The following is a 15299-nucleotide window of genomic DNA, read 5'->3' on the forward strand; positions in this document are numbered from 1 at the left end:
ACCAATGTTGTCACTAATGACACAGTGGCAAAGTGACTTATGACATTCACATATATTTACATTTAACCTGTAATTAATTATTTAAATACATACATAGCACAGTAAATTTTAAATTGTCCCCATCAGGCCTACAGATTTAATTGTGGAGGATTTCTTACTCTTGTAGGATAACATCTTTTCTGACAAAAGGGATCACTCTGCTTGGCAGTTGAGACTTGTGGCTGTGACCCTCACTTCTCATTGGCTACTCCATTTGCTTCAAAATACAGCTCAATTTGCTCAGTATACAGGAAGCAGTATGCAATCAAACATGTCTGTTTTTTTGATGTAGCTAGGTATTTCTGCTTTTTTTCCTATTTATGATTATTATCACCCAGAACATTCATGAACTCATGAATTTGTCCATTTCCTGCCTTTTTCTCATTCATTCTTCTTTCCTCTTGTGAAGTAAATGTGCTGCTGCAAAGAAAAAATAACATGCTGCATTTATTTTTATTAACTCAAGCGTCTTGCTGTGCTTCAACAGGTAGGTTGAAAACTTGCTTGTTGCCACTATTATGTTTTGTAACTCCAAAGATAACTGGGAAAAAAACATGGGAGAACTGAGAATAACTTGGGTACTTCATTTTTACTTTAAGCAAGGCATGCACTTATGACATGTTGGTGTTATGTCTTATGCCATTCACAAACTTTCACATATAACCTGTAATGAATTATTAAAATGTGGCCTCACCAATGACTTATACAAATATACATAATGTTTCAATTCCTGTGCTTAATGCTCTGACAGAAGGCCAGTGTGTTAAATGTCTTATATCACCACCTTAGCTAACTGTGATGCTACTTTCAACAAGCTAAGTACCTGTACACCTAAGCTCCTCTGTTCTATTACATTCTATATCATCCTACTGTACAAGTCCTACTCCAGTTTGTCTTTCCAAACTGCATTATCTCACCTTTAATCCATATTGAAATCCATTAGCCAATCCCTGGCCCACTTCCCTAAACTCTCATCTCTGGAATAATTTTAATAAATCTTGTAACTACCCTTTTTTGTAATTCAATTTTTATTATTATTTATTCTTATTTTACAAAGCAGCACAGCATATGCCATCCCATGACAGGAAAACATATAAAACTGAGAAACAGAAAAAACTTCTTTCTTTCTTTTTATATCTTTTTATTAATTTTAAGAAAAACATAGATTAAATATGAATACAAAGCATTTGAGAATACATAATTAATAGTTTAAATAGACAATCAGATATATAATAATCAATATATAAGGCCTCCCAAACTCACAGTATTTATGTAAAAGAGACAAAAAAAAGAAAAAAAAAGAAAAAACCCAAAAAATAGAGAAAAAAAAACTAACCAACATGGGCCAATATATAATGTTAAATACATACAGTAGTGCCAATAACTCCGAACCTCCATCCAAATAATTAAGGATAATAAAAGTAAGGTTTAGGAAAAGACAATTTAACTCATATGAAAATGTTGAATAAATGGTCTCCAAGTTTCTTCAAATTTAACTGAAGAATCAAAAACCACGCTTCTAATTTTTTCTAAGCTCAAACAAGAGATAGTTTGAGAAAACCACTGAAATACAGTTGGAGGATTAATTTCTTTCCAATTCAATAAAATAGATCTTCTAGCCATTAATGTAACAAATGCAATCATTCGTTGAGATGAAGCGGATAAACAGTTATTATCCATCATTGGTAAACCGAAAAGTGCAGTAAAAGGATGCAGTTGAAAATTGATATTTAAAACTCTTGAAATAATACTGAAAATATCTTTCCAATAATTTTGTAAACAAGGACAAGACCAGAACATCAATGAAGCAACATCAGAATGACATCTGTCGCAGGTTGAATTAACATGAGAATAAAAATTAAATGTTTATCCTTAGACATATGAGCTCTATGTACAACCTTAAATTGTATTAGGGCATGTTTAGCACAAATAGAGGATGAATTTATCAATAATAAAATTTTTTCCCATTGCTCAGTGGATATAGGACAATGCAACTCTTCTTGCCATTCCTTCTTAATTTTTTCTGATACATCTGGCTGTAAATTCATGATCATCTTATAAATGATGGCTACTAAACCCTTTTGATAAGGATTAAGGGCTAAAATTCTTTCTGTAATGTCCAATGGACATTCTTTCGAAAAAGACTGTAACTCATTATACAAAAATTTTCAAACTTGTACATCTAAAAAAATGGGTTTTAGGTAAATTATATTTATTAGATAGCTGTTCAAAGGACATAATGTTATCATCCAGAAACATCTGGATATATATCTGACTCTGAAAGATCTATTCCTGCTATTTCGTCTTTGCTTGCTCAATTTAGTAACTTTTCTGGTTATAAATTGAATTTTAACAAGAGTGAACTATTTCCATTAAATATGCAAGTTCCAATTTATAAACATTTACCATATAAAATTGTTACAGATTATTTTATTTACTTAGGTATTAAAATTACTAAAAAAACATAAAGATTTATTTAAGGTTAATTTTTTACCTTTAATTGATCAAATTAAGCAACTTAAGTGGTCTCCACTATCTTTGTCATTGGTTGGCAGAGTTAATGTTATTAAGATGATGATACTACCTAAATTTTTATATTTATTTCAAGCATTACCAGTAGCTATTTACCTTTCTCCTAATTACCTTTTTTAATTATCTTTCAGGTCATTCACCTAAAGTACTGTATTAACAATATTACTTGATCTACTATATGTTTCCAAAATCTGCTTCTTCTATTGTTTACTTTTAACGTAGATAACCATAATAAATGAGGAACAAAGCAATAGGTCCATGCTGATATAGACTGGCTCATTGAAATCCTCACAGATTTTTTTTTCCTCTGAACAAGTTATCGAACCAGTGTACACATTTTCTGAAATAACAAGAGTGTTAGTTTGGCTTCTGATTGATGCAAGACAGGATAAAACTGGCAATAACCTGGATTTAAGGTCATATGCCTGGGTCAAGGGAGAAATAGACAGATCCTTGCTGTGTCGTCGTGCTTATCCAAACAAGCATCGGTAAGGCAAATTGGTGGCTTAATATTAGATGGGCTTATTTTTTGTAATGGCTTTTTCCAACAGCTCATTTATCTGGATGATATAAGAGGAATGGGGGAAAAAAGTTGCAGCAGTAATAACAATCAATTAGTGAAGTGGGTTATTTCTCATTTGCACTGTTTGCTACAATAGCTGCTCAATGGGATTATCATACACACAGGGAGTTTTACTTAATCAGCCCTCCCAAGTACAGCACACAATATTTTAGCATGTATTCAAAAAACCTTTGGCACTTTTGCCTTCATAATGGTCTGCTTGTTGGTACTCCAATACATGTTTAATTTTTGCACCTTTGGTGTTGAAAGATACTTTTGCACATATAGTTCAGAGAAGCATCTGTTACCATCTAGAGCAGTTCTTACTTTGAGAAAGGGGTAATAGAATAGGAATAGGAAATGGCAGAACTTGAAAGAGTTCTTACATTAATTGTCATTCCTTGCGATATTGAGCAATTCAGATATTAAAATGGAATCTTTGTTTTGCTGCCAAATCTAGATGTAGGGAGTATTTAACATTAAAAATTCAATCTTACATAAAACAGCACTCCACACAAGCATTTACAACTCTGAAAAGAAGTATACATTATAAGTGCTGTCATTTAAATTTAAGTTTAAATTTAAGTTTAAATTGTTCCAGTAGTAAAATCTACAACTGGTATCACTACACTGAAGCATTAAACAATTAGGACTGCACAGCAATATTGATGTAAGTTTTCAGAAAGCCACAAGATTAAACACCACTAGTATAGTCCGAAAGTTCCTACCAATTGAGAAATGAGATGAGATGAGAGAAAGAGTCTGTGAAAGTGAATCTATAGGTTACGAGAACAGTTGAGTGATGGGACAAGTGAAGTTATCAGTTGGTTCAAGAGCCTGATGGTTGAGTGGTAATAACTTTTCCTGACTCTGATGGTATGGGTCCTGTTCCTTCTTCTTGAAGGCAGCAGCAAGGAGAGAGCACAGCTATCTGCGCCATTGCCCGAGCCCAGATTAGTGACGTCACCCGCGCCTGCGCAGTTTTACCTTCCTCCTCAGGTAGGTCTCGGCCTACCTACAACGGCTGATCCTCCGACCTCGAGTACTCCTGACTCCCGCTCCGCTGCCCGCTCCTAAAAGTGGGCCTCTTTTTAAATTCCGCGCTCGCCGCTGATATTACCCGCGCCTGCGCAGTTTTACCTTCCTCTTCAGGTCCGACGGTCTCGGCCTACCTACAACGGCTGATCCTCCGACCTCGAGCACCGACGCAGCGACAGACGACAACAAACGATAGACGCCGACAGGCGATAGGCGGCGACAGACGATAGGCGGCGACAGGCGATAGGCGACGACAGACGATAGGCGCCGACAGGCGATAGACGGCGACAGGCGATAGGCGCCGACAGGCGATAGTCTGCGACAGACGATAGACGGCGACAGGCGATAGGCGCCGACAGGCGATAGGCGCCGACAGACGATAGACGGCGACAGGCGATAGGCGCCGACAGGCGATAGACGGCGACAGGCGATAGGCGCCGACAGGCGATAGTCTGCGACAGACGATAGGCGGCGACAGGCGATAGGCGCCGACAGACGATAGGCGGCGACAGACGATAGGCGGCGACAGACGATAGACGGCGACAGGCGATAGGCGGCGACAGACGATAGACGGCGACAGGCGATAGGCTGCGACAGACGATAGGCGCCGACAGGCGATAGGCGGCGACAGACGATAGACGCCGACAGACGATAGGCGCCGACAGACGATAGGCGCCGACAGACGATAGGCGCCGACAGACGATAGACGGCGACAGGCGATAGGCGCCGACAGGCGATAGGCGCCGACAGACGGCGACAGGCGATAGGCGCCGACAGGCGATAGGCGCCGACAGACGATAGGCGCCGACAGACGATAGACGGCGATAGGCGCCGACAGGCGATAGGCGCCGACAGACGGCGACAGGCGATAGGCGCCGACAGGCGATAGGCGGCGACAGACGATAGGCGCCGACAGGCGATAGACGGCGACAGGCGATAGGCGCCGACAGGCGATAGTCTGCGACAGACGATAGGCGCCGACAGACGATAGGCGGCGACAGGCGATAGGCGCCGACAGACGATAGGCGCCGACAGACGATAGACGGCGATAGGCGCCGACAGACGGCGACAGGCGATAGGCGCCGACAGGCGATAGGCGGCGACAGACGATAGGCGCCGACAGGCGATAGACGGCGACAGGCGATAGGCGCCGACAGGCGATAGTCTGCGACAGACGATAGGCGCCGACAGACGATAGGCGGCGACAGGCGATAGGCGCCGACAGACGATAGGCGGCGACAGACGATAGGCGCCGACAGACGATAGGCGGCGACAGGCGATAGGCGCCGACAGACGATAGGCGGCGACAGACGATAGGCGATGACAGCCTTTGTTCTACTGTGTTTGTTCTACTGTGAATGCCTGCAGGAAAATGCATCTCAGGGTAGCATGTGGTGACATATACTGTATGTACTTTGATAATAAATTCACTTTGAACTTGGATTATAGGCATCAAATAGTTTTGTTTGTTCATTATAACTACATTATAATTACACAGAGACTAGTGGATGCTGGAATGCACTGCCTTGGTGGGTGGTAGAAGCAAATATGATAGAGGTGCTCAAGAGCCTTTTTGATAGAAACATGAAAGTGCAGGAAATGGAAGGATATGGACATTATGTAGGCAGAAGGGATTATTTGAGTATTACTAACTTAATGAGTTTGGTACAACACAGTGCTGTATTTTTCAGTGTAATAAGACCATGAAAGGATTGAAAATATTTCAAAGTACATTTATTATCAAAGAATGTACAAATTATACAACTTTGAGTTTTGTTTGCTTACTAGCAGCCACAAAGCAAGAAACTCAAAAGAACCCAATTGAAAAAATAAAATAAAGATGAACACCTAATGCAGAAAGAAATGAAATAAAACACAAATCATGCAAACAATAGAAGCAAACAACAACATTCCAAACCAAAATGAGTCCTTAGATCCGAACCCCACAGCAGCCTGGAGTGAGCCCAAGCGTCTGTATCAGTCCATCATGTTAGCAGGCATGGAGCATGGCAGCCAGGGCAGTCTTCATAGCTTCAGCACCATGGAGAGAGAGCAGATAACATCATAGGGGAGGGAGTGAACATTGCGGATGAGCAAACAAAATCAGCTTTCGTCTCTGGTCCTTTCGCCCTGTCTTTAAATTGTCCAAACAGCATATTGTACCTTGCGTTAGGACCCAGGCACCACCGCAGCAAAAGGCTCGGCCCAGAGCACTCCACTGCAGCAAAAGGCTCTGGTCCTAGAACACTCTGTCCTCTCAATTTCTCCAAGTTGCTCAGTGCCCAGAGCTATCCAACCTCACAGCCTGGCCAGCTGTACGGGCCTCTTCATTGTTTGCAGTGAAAATTTACCACAATTTACTTCAAAAAAGGTGTTATTAGGAATATCTTCAGTTGAGTACCTTGCCTTATGAACTACCAGTGGGCTGTCACATGTGTTTAGTAGCTCCATCTTAAACTGTAAGTTTTCATTTTAAAATTAAGGTTTTTGGCTTAGTCAGGAAACAAAATAAATGGAATGGGGCTTGATGAACTTGGACATAAATAGTAGAGTGTAGATGATCTCAAGTTAACAGTAGGTGGCTGGAACACATGGAAGTAATCAAGTCAATGGGCAACAAAGGCATGATTGAGGCAGGGGGCAATGTGACTTGGGTAAAAAGAGCAGTTTGTGTGATGATGGACAAGCTCACTTCAAACCAAGTACATGAAATTTGCAAAGAGGCTCGTCTGGTTTTAATCAGCTAATATATTTAATTCTTACACCCCAAATCTATCTGTAGTTCCCACAGCCACTGATCTATTTGTTTCATGTTCCTAGCTTTGCTGATTTATTTTGTATGACATTTACATTTACAATGTCTAAATAGAGTTCCAGTTTACTTAAAACTGGTCAAATTCCTAACTAAGCTAAAAACCTATCGAGTGGTGAAAGACTTTGATAGGGTGCCTCAGAACAGAGTGGCTTCCTTTTAAAATGGAAATAAAAAGGAATTTATTTAACCAGAGAGTGGTGAATCTGTGGAATTCTTCACCACAGGCAGCTGTGGAGGCCAAGTCTTTATGTAAACTTGAGGCAGAGGTTGATAGATTTGATGAGTTAGGGTATGAAGGGCTACATGGAGAAGCCATGGCATCGAGGCTGAGAGGAAAATTGGGTCAGCCATGATGAAATGGTGGAGCAGACTTGATAGGCCAAATGGCCATATACAGGACTTCTTTCCCCTGTCCTGCTGAAGGGTTTTGGCCTGAAACTTAGTCTGTTCTCTTTTCCATAGATGCTGCCTGGCCTGCTGATTTCCTCCAGCATTTTGTGTCTTCTGCTCCAGTATCTTGTGGTTTTATGGTCTTAAAAGAACTGGGAAAGGCACTTAGTCTAAAATCACTCTTGAACATTTCTCCTTAAATCCAACACTATTTGGGATGACCGTTTTGTATTTACTGTGATGCAGAATATCTCTAAATTCTGAAATCCATGACCCAATTAAAAAATTGTTTATTGTAAGTATGATTTTCATGATACAGTTAGATTTCATATTTTGTAAATATTTCATCATGGGTGGGACAATCATATAATGGAGCCTGGTGTCTCATAACTCCAGGGTCCCAGTTTAGTTCCTGCTCTTGTATCTGCAGTTTGTATCTTCTTTTCACAACTGCATGGGTTTCCTTCCACACTTCCAAAGTGTGTTGGCTAGCTAATTAGCCAGTGAAAATCATGCTTTAATGTTAGTTAATAACAACAAGAATCTAAGGGGAGTTGTTGGGAAGATGTACAGGGAAATAAAGAGAGGAACAATAGGACTAATGGGATTGCTTCCAAGGGATCCCACATCATCCTATAAGGTTAAATGGTCTCGTTCTGTGCAGTTCTAAGATATTGATTCTCTAAGCCAAAACCACTTAGATTTTTAAATATGTTCTAATGGATAAAATATAAATTCTTATAAATTATATGTATGTGCAATGTTTAACCTAATTAGTAACTCAGATATACTACTCCTGGTCAACTCTATTACCATAAAAACAATTAGAGGCATTACTTTGGCTGTGAATTATTACTGTCCAGAGAGAGAGAGAAAAAAAAAATCTTAATTGCAGACACAAGAGATTCTGCAGATGTTGTAAGTCTAGTGCAACACATATAAAATGCTAGAGGACCTCAGCAGGTCAGTCAGCATTTTTGGAGGGAAATGATGATTTGGAGATTTGAAGTTGAAGATTTGGACTGAGACTCTTCATCAGCATAGGTCACTCTGATTGCAGGTCACTCTGCATTACAATTGTAATGTTGTGTTATGTTCAGTAGGTGTACCAATGTTTGAATTAGTTTGAATAGGAAAAAATTAGACCACCAACATAATAAAAGATTGCATCTGATTGACAGCTAAAGAATTGTCCAGTTGGTTGTAATTCATGACAAATAACTCAGAATTTGTAATGAGAGCAACAGTTACTGCTATGATAGAGGAAACACGAGAGCTACATCTTTGATTGCTGTCTTCTGTACTCTGGTTGAAAGCCCTAGTTTGGTGGCCATTCATTGATTGCGTTATAATCACTGTCCTATAAATTTCTTGAGTATGCCCACAAGAAAATTAATTTCAGGGTTGTATATGGTGACATATATGCACTTTGATAATAAGATTTTCTTTTGAACTTTGAATTTTTTTGTGTACATGGTCAGATAAATATGGAAGCACAGAAGTCACTTTTCCTTCATTGTGTGGGCCAGTGGAGTACAGTAGAATCAGTGAGTAACTACACACGAAGACTGACTGCAAATGGTCTCGTTCTGTGCAGTTCTAAGATATTGATTCAGACAGACAGACAGACAAATAGTGAGTTGTAGAGTCATTGAAAGTGAGTGCTTAGGTTGTGTTCAATGTTAAGTTCAGTGTCATGGTGAGTGAAGATGTCCATGCTGGTTCAGGAGCCTGATGGTTGAAGGGTAATAACTATTCCTGATCCTGGTGGTATTGAACTTAAGGCTCCTGAACCTCTTTCCCGATGGCAGCAGCAAGAAGAGAGCATGGCCTGGATGGTGGATGTCCTTGACAATGGATGCTGCATTCTTGCAGACAGTGCTCATTGTAGATGTGCTTAGTAGTGGAGAGGGCTTTCCCTGCGATGAACTGGACTGTAACCGTCACTTTTGGCAGACTTTTCTATTCTTGGGTTCTAGTGTTCCCATACCAGTCCGTTATGCAACCTCATAACCTATAGAGAGGTACAATGGATTCAAAGAGTCGAATAGGCTCTTATGCTTCGGTAATTCTATGGACCTAGGGGGTGCACCATTTTCTTTGAAAGGAAAGAAGTCCCCAACCATTTTGATACTTAATCTTCCTTGCACTTGACATCAACACCTTCGATGGTTATGTTATGTCAAATCACCTAATCTTATTGTCCCGCATCCCAAGTAGCTCATCGATAATGACTGATAACCTGACATTATAAATATGAATTAGAATGGCAAGTTATGCAAGACTGCAGATAAAAATCAAAGAAAAGACAGATTAATTTATTCCATTCCAGGATTGTTGCAAAGCAGCTTATTCTGTCTGTAAGCTGCAGGAACAGCCAGTTTGTCTTTTGCATAGCTGGGCTGATTTGACTGAGATCAGAGAGGGAGAATAAAAATTCATCTTCTGAAAATTATTGGGTGCCTGCTGATGTTTTGTAACATTTACCGACAGGGAAAAAAAAACCTTCCTCTCTACTGCTTGCTTTCATTAGAGAGGGCACCTGTACAATGTTAAAGATGTTGAGCCTTGAACTCAATAACCTCTGAAAGCTAGTGTATGCATGCATGCCAGTAGATTACAATGGAAACAGTAAATCTCCTCTACCTGCTTATTAAAATAGTTTCAGATACCTGCAGTGCTAACATACTGCTAATGGGTTGAATGTATTCGTAAAGGAACTTACAGCATTAATTGTTTTTAATCCTTAAAGGAGAGATGAGTGGCATTTAACTTTCCTGTTTTCAGCACAAAATTACTGTGCCGTGGTAGTGTAGCGGTTAGTCCGATGCTATTACAGCTCGGGGCATCAGAGTTTGGAGTTCAGTTCTGATGTCCTCTGTAAGAAACTTTGTATGTTCTTCCCATGTCGTGTGGGATTCCTTTCGATGCTCCAGTTTCCTCCCACAATCTTATGCTGTCTCAAAAACAAGAATGGCAGACAGACATTTTCCACTGCTGCACCTCCTAAAATCATGCTGTTGCAGCACAAGAGGAGGCCATTCATCCCTTTGAAATCAATGCTAGTATTTTATTCAGTGAATTTGGAGGGAGGTACAGCTAATAAAGCAATGCACACAAAGTACTGAAGGAACTCAGCAGACCAGGCAGCATCCGTGGATCCAATGTCCAGGGTATCTGTTATGTTTTGTAATTCAAAACATTAAATTAATTCAAAGAAAACACAGGGAGTCCGGAATCCAGGTGTAGTTCGAGTTTACTTTAAGTCAGGTGTGATGATGTATGCAATTAACATATTTTTACATATAACCCATAATGAATTATTTAAACTAACAGGAATGCTTAATCAACCAATACATTTGTACTACATTATTAAAATATTATTGAAATATTAAGTGCACAAGAGGAGCAATGAAAATCTGCTCTCCTTGCCTTATCTGGCCTACACATGACCCTAAACCCAAAGCAATGTTAATGACTCTTCAATTGTCTCTACAATAGAAATTAGAGACAGATGATAGCTACTAGACTTGACTGCTGTAATGTGAAGGGTTAGTTTACTGTCGGTTGAAAGCCACTTCTGCCGTACCTGCTTGTTGATTGGCCCATTCGAAGGATGCAGCAGCTCTTTCCCATTGGCTGCCTTGTGGCCACGGCACCCGGGTCCGGTTTTACACCGGGGTGTAACAATAGCGTGTGTCCGGGGCTCCTCTTCACATTGAGGTCATACCTTTTGCTGAAGAACCATTGGAGAGGTGTGCTGCAGATACAGGAGGGCCCATATGCACACTTAGCTAAGTATCTGATTGTTGAATATTTAGGTTTTAGTTGTGTGACTTGTTGAGTTTGAAGTGTTCTGAATGTTTAGTGTCATAGATTTTGTAACATAAGGCGGCTTAGATGTTTGAATGTTTTACTGTTTGCCTGTAAATAAATTATTAATATGCTGATTTGTAATCAGAGCCTTCTCACTCACTTGCCAAGCCCTCCTTCCTCGTAACAACAGCCATGAATTAAAAATCGCATCCCACCTTCCCATTTCCAGTCATACTTGATAAGCTAATGAGCTGTAACTTCTCCCCTGTCCCCACTCACTTTCCCTGTGAAGCTACCCAACTCTGTGCCTCATGTGATTGCCTCCCTATTCAGTGGAGCAACGGCGAGGAGGGAGTGAAGATTGAAGACTTCATCTCATGTCATTTGGAGGAAGGTGAGGAGACGTGATGTGCAGCTGGTAAGCCACCAAGCATGAATAACCAATGAGCAGGTCAGAACACAACAGTAGCAAAAGACGTCAAGGTTCTGCTGCAGAGAATACAAATGGGGTCGTCATTGGAGTCAGATGGATGGATGTTAAGAGGTGCTGGAAATTACTGTTACAAGAGATTCTGCCAATGCTGGGAATCTTGAGCAACACGCACAAAATTCCAGCAAGTTATGAAGCATCTATGGCAAGGAATAATCAGTGACCATTAAAGGGAATGTGATGGGAGTAAATGTTGACTGTTTACTCTCCTGTATAGATGCTGCCTAACTTGCAGTGTGTGTGTGTGTGTTGCTGAAGAGGTGCTGGAAGACTTGAGTCCTGCACTAATATCACATACTGACCACCCATTGGTGGACCCAACCATGTCTAAGGACCAATGCTGCAACTTTAATCATGACATGGGCATCATCTTCCTTTCATGAGTGGTACCCCTGAAGATCAACAGAGGATCACATCACTGAGATCTTGCTGTTGGAGAGGAGAGTCTGTTCCTTCTCTCACTCCTCCCATTCCAGCATGTTGCCTGCATACTGACCATGCAATTGAAACCAGCTCTTCTAACACTTACAAAAGGTGCTACATAAATTCAAGCCTTTCTTTATCTGAACAAGGAAAATGGGAACTTGGAATGAGTGTCCGTCACTCACCCCACAATTATTACGTTGTTAAATCTGACTCCGGTACAACCAGTGTAGTCTAAGACACAGGGTTTTAAAATCAGCCTCTGAGTTCTTCACTGGAATATTTGGTCAATTTTCAACAACGCTATGTGGCAAACAGATCACTGACAAAAGCCTGTTCCATTTTACACTAGCTTATAGTCATAGAGTCATAAAGTAACAGAGCTCAGAAACAGGCTCTTCCATCCATCTTGTCCCTACCATCCAAGGTGACCATCTAAACTAGTCCCACTTACCTGCATTTGGCCCACATCCCTCTAAACCTTTCCTATCCATGTACCTGTCCATCCATCTTTTAACTGTGTGGTACAGATACTGCACAGGATTGAAATAAGCTGCAAAGTTGTAAACTTAGTCAACTCCATCAGGGGTACTAGCCTCCATTAGTATCCAGGACATCGTCAAGGAACAATCCTTATAAAGGCAGTATCCGTCAATTAAGGATCATCACTCAGGTCATGCCTTGTTCTCGTTGCTCCCATCAGGAAGCAGGTACGGAAGCGAAAAGGCACATACTGAGCAAATGAGGTACAGCTTCTTCTGCTGACTTCTGATTTATGAGTGGACACTGAACCCATGAACACTACCTCACTCCTTTTTTATTTCTAATTTTACACTATGTATTTAATTTTACTATTTTATGTGTATATATGTTTATTGTAATTCATTTTTTATTACCATGTGTCGCAATGTACTGCTGACGCAAACACAACACATGCCAGTGATATTAAACCTGATTCTGATCTGACAAATTGTTGTTATACCTGCCTCCACTACTTCACCTGGCAGCTCATCAACATGTGTAACTCTCTCTGCATGAAGAAATTTCTGTTCAAGTCCCTTTTAATTCTCTCCCTTCTCATCTTAAACCTACCCTTTTTATTGTAGGATTCCCATTCCTTCCCAACCCAGTACTCCTGCCTTCTCCCCATATTCTTTGATGCCCTTACTAATCAAGAGCCTTTCAAGCTCTGACTTATACATGCCCAATGACTGGGCCTCCACAGCCATCTGTGACAATGACTTCCACAGGTTAGCCACCTTCTGGCTAACGAAGTTCTTCCTCATCTCTGATCTTACGTGATGTCCTTCTACTCTGAGGCTGTGCCCTCTGATCCTCTACTTTTATTTACAAGTGGGACTTCCCGGTGACCAAACATTTTAATTCTGATTCCCATTTCCATTCCAACGTGCAGATTCACGGCCTCCTCTTGTGCCAAGGGTGGGGGAGCAACACCTTATATTCCATCCTGGTAGCCTCCAACCTGATGGTATGAATATCGATTTCTCCTTCTGGTGAACAGATTTTCTCCTGCACCCCCCATCATCTATTCCCCACTCTGACTGTTTACTTCATCTCACCTTCCTATTATTTTCCCCTGGGTCCCCTCTTCCTTCCCTTTCTCCTCTTGTCCACTCTCCTCTCCTATCAGATTCTTCTTTCTCCAGCTCTTGACCTTTCCCACCCACCTGGTTCCATCTATCACTTTCCACCTAGTCTCCTTCCCCTCCCCCCACCTCTCCTGTCTTCCTTATCAGTCCTGAAAGGGTCTTGTCTTGAAACAAGCATCTATTCCATAGATGTTGTCTGGCCTGCTGACTTCCTCCAGCATTTTGTGCGGGTGCTACTTTTGTCCTTTTTCTGTGTATTTCCCAAATAAGTTGCCTCCACATTAAAAAAAGGGGACATGGACTCTCTTCCCTCCCACCCTGAGAGTTACAAATCGAAAATTAGGAACCACTGAACAAAAAGAATAAAGGACGTGGCGGTGCTTTGTTTTGTCCTGTAGCCTTAAGGGTTAACCAAGCTGTCGGCAGTTGTAAAACAAGAGCTCCAGAAGGTGATAATAATCCATTGGAGAAAGGTGAAAGTAATCTGGAACACCATTTCTAACAGCACATATGTGCATTAACAGCCAAGCACGGAACCAGCCTATTAGTATTCAAAGCTGCTTCGTTTAGTTTCATCCTTTGTTCTGCAAAGTCTTTTATCGAGGTAATTTTTCCTCCCACACATAAGAAGTGCTTTTTCTTCTGCTCAGAGATATTTCATCCAAAAATTAAAATGAAATACAGGAGAAATTTATCAGCGTGTGTCTACCCTTACACACACTGAGTACCCACGCCTTCACTGTATACATCATTATGCTTCTATCAAGTTCAAGTTCAAATTCTGTTTATTGTCATTCAACCGTACACACGTATACCACCAAATGAAACGACGTCCCTCTGTCCAAGGTGCACAGCACAATACATACAGAATAACTGACATATGTAGCATATAAAGTAATATTACCACAGATAAATCAACAAATAATAAACTGCATATACAAAACAAGTGAAAAAGTAAACAGTATAATGCTACTGCCACTTAATCTGTGATGAGACCTGGTTGGTGACAGGGAGTTCCCAGCAATTCTTGTCCTAATGACAGTGTACCTTCTGGTACCTGATGGTGGAGGGGTCAAAGAGATTGTTGGGCGGATGGGACAGGTCACCCTGTGTATGCAGCAATCCTGATACATATCTGTAATGGGTGGAAGACAGACTTGATAATCCTCACAGCAGTCCTCGCAACCCTTTGAAGGAACTTGCAGTGCCTGTACCAGACCTGTAAGGAAGCTGGATAGGTGAACTGGATAGGGTCCAATGTAGCAGGAAGGTGGGATTTAAAATGATCCATAACCGGCTGCTTAAAGCACTTCATTATTGTTGAGGTCAGTGTGCCCCTGAATGGTAGTTATTGAAGCCAGTCACTGCCGCCTTCTTGGGCCACCTTCGAGCCTGAGGAGACAGTGGACTGCACCAGAGAGATGTTGAAGACATCTATTAGAACCTCAGTTAACTGGACTGCACAGTCCCTCAGCACCTAACCAGGTACAATATCAGGCTTCACAGCTTAATGTGGGTTCACTCCGGCTACAGTCTTCCTCATATCAGCTGTGGCCAGACAGAGTGCCTGCTCCTCAGGGGTGG

Source organism: Hypanus sabinus, chromosome 6, assembly GCF_030144855.1.
Source record: "Hypanus sabinus isolate sHypSab1 chromosome 6, sHypSab1.hap1, whole genome shotgun sequence".
Lineage (NCBI taxonomy): Eukaryota > Metazoa > Chordata > Chondrichthyes > Myliobatiformes > Dasyatidae > Hypanus > Hypanus sabinus.